The sequence below is a fragment of the Petaurus breviceps genome, unplaced genomic scaffold (assembly GCF_028583685.1).
Source record: "Petaurus breviceps papuanus isolate PSGF00001 unplaced genomic scaffold, PetGlider_PUasm1.0 164, whole genome shotgun sequence".
NCBI lineage: Eukaryota > Metazoa > Chordata > Mammalia > Diprotodontia > Petauridae > Petaurus > Petaurus breviceps.
Genome location: NW_027185735.1, coordinates 7840067 through 7842738, shown reverse-complemented (window position 1 = coordinate 7842738; position 2672 = coordinate 7840067). Strand labels below are relative to the sequence as shown.

Genomic DNA, 2672 nt, shown 5'->3' with positions numbered 1-2672 from the left:
CCTTAATGATAATTTTCTGTGATTTCTAGAGGTAATGCTCTGATCCTGCTCCACTATCATAAATCCCTCTGAAATTTAAGAAATTAAGAATTAAGGATTAAAAGCTGTGAACTCTTCCACCCAGCATGCACTTCCCTCCCCCCTGCCTCCAGGTGCAGTACCACTTCCTCTTTCTCTTAAGGCCACTTCAAAAGTGTGCCATGGATGATGATATTTGCTTCTCTCATCACTGAGAATGGCTCTGGGATGTGCAAAGCTGGCTTTGCAGAAAATGATGCCCCTTTGGCATCTTTTCATTGTTGGGTACCCCAGATATCAGGGTGGCATGGTAGATATGGGCCAGAAAGACAGTTGCATGGGGAATGAAGTCCAGAGCAAGAGAGGTATTCTCACCCTGAAGTACTCCAATTAAACATAGTGTTGTCACCAACTGGGATGAAATGGAGATCTGCCATCATACTTTTTTACAATGAATTCTGTGTGGCCCCTGACAAGCACCCTGCACTACTCAGAGAAACCCCCCTGAACCCCAAAGCCAACAGAGAAAAAATGACTTAGATTGTGGTTGAAAACTTCAACACACCAGCCATGTGCATTTCCATCCAGGCTGTGCTGTCCCTGTATGCCTCTGGTCATACCACTTGTATTGTGATGGACTCTGGTGATGCTGTGACCCACATTGTGCTCATCTACAAAAGTTATGCCCTTCCCCATGCCATCCACCATCTGAATCTCACTGGCCATGATCTGAATGACTACCTCATGAAGATCCTGACCAAAACAGGGTACAGTTTCATTATCACAGCTGAAAGGAAAATCACACATGACATCAAGAAGAAGCTGTATTACATCGCCCTAGACTTTAAACAGGAGATGACCACTGCTGCATCTAACTCTTCTTTAGAAAAGAGCTGTGAGCTTCCTGATGTCAAATTATCTCTATTGGCAATGAGAGGTTCTGATGCCCTGAAGCTCGCTTCCAACCATATTTCTTACGTATGGAATCCTGTGGAATCCTTGAAACTATCTTCAGCTTAATCATGAAGTGTGATATCCATAAGGATTTGTATGCAAATACTGTACTTTTGGATGGTACCATGTACACAAGGCATTGTTGAGAGGATGCAGAAGAAGATAACAGCCCCAGATCCCAGCACAATGAAAATCAAGATCACTGCCCCACCTGGGGTCAAATACTCTGTCTTTGTTAGAGGTTCCATCCTGGTGTCTCTTTCCATCTTCCATCAGATGTGGCAAGCAGGAGTGTGATGAATCTTGGCCTTCCATTGTTGTATCAGAAAGCACCCTAGCATACCCAGGATGGCTGCTAGCACAGGTTCTTTGATTGGCTTTTCTAAAGGAAAGCAATTCAATAGAGGTTAACATTCTTACTTTAATCAAACACATATATCATTCATTTAGTTCAGGGGAAGAAGTCAGCACCCCGAACTTCAGAAAAAACAAGCAGAAATTACAAGCAGATAAAAGATACAGTCAGAGAAAATAACAAAATTCAAGAGACCAAAGACAGGGCTTCTAGCTGTCTGACCATTCCATACATACAGTTAGTTACCAAAGAGAGAAGCGCCAACATCTGGGTTTTCAAAGCCAGGGGGGTTCAATGCCTACCCAGGGGTCTTATCCTCATCTGGCCCAATCACACAACTCTTCCCATAAGTGAGCTCCAAAGCAAAACTTTACCTCAGAGGCATATATATGGCCTTCTCCAGGTTCAAATAACATCACAATCTGCATGACCCACTGCCTAATTGCAAAGTGACAAAAGGCGTATTTGTTGCTGAAAAACAAGCCTCCTCAAAGCAAGCTTCTCTTGTTGGGCTCCAAGTGAGGCCCATTAAATGGCAGAGAAGATGCTGAAATTCCCTTACCATTATAATTGTCAACCACAATTGCTTCTAAATGGATTTTGTGGTTGTTTTTGTTGTTGTTGTTGATTGTCTAGACCTTTTTTCAGTCCTTTTCGGGTTTTTTTTTGTGTGTGTGTGTTTTTGTCAAAGGGTGTGACATGATAATTGTCCCCCAAAAGAGATAAGATTTGCATGGATTTATTCATTTATTTATTTATTTGGCACTTCACTCAGTATTTAAAAACTGGAAAGATGAAAGTGATCAGCAGTGTAAGCATGCTTAAGGCAAACATCCCCATAGTTCTACAATGCATCTTCAGGACTCTTATTGTACTTTTTAAAAATAATCATTCCAAGTAGTGTATAATGCATTGTTTCAGAGTTACAAGCCTCTGTAAAGGCTATCTTCGGCTAGAGCACAGGTGCTACATAACAAAAATCCAAATGGGGAGGGGGGAAAAGGGGAAGTTACTAGTATTGCTTTACCTATAAACTATGTAATCCTTTAAAAAGAAAAACTTTTTCCATTTTCCACCTTAATGCTAGTTGACTTTTAAAAATTGTCAGTCATAATGAATGGCATCTTAAATTCCATCCCTGACTCCAACATGGATGTAAATGAAAACTTTACAATCTCCCTGTAAGTTTTATGGGATTGATGCCAGTACGTGGGGAAGGGGAGGAGCTTTTCCTGTACACTGACTGAAGACCAGTTCAAATAAAACTGCACAAGTTAAAGAAAATAAAAGAATTAAGGATTGAGAAATCCACCTGACTCAGATATTTATTTCATACATTTTTGCT

At 40.9% G+C, this 2672-nt stretch overlaps 1 pseudogene; it reads left to right on the top strand.

The window, feature by feature from the left end:
- The first annotated feature begins 235 nt into the window (after window positions 1-235).
- On the top strand, window positions 236-1350 carry LOC138156929 (actin, cytoplasmic 2-like; annotated as a pseudogene).
- The last annotated feature ends 1322 nt before the right edge of the window (window positions 1351-2672 follow it).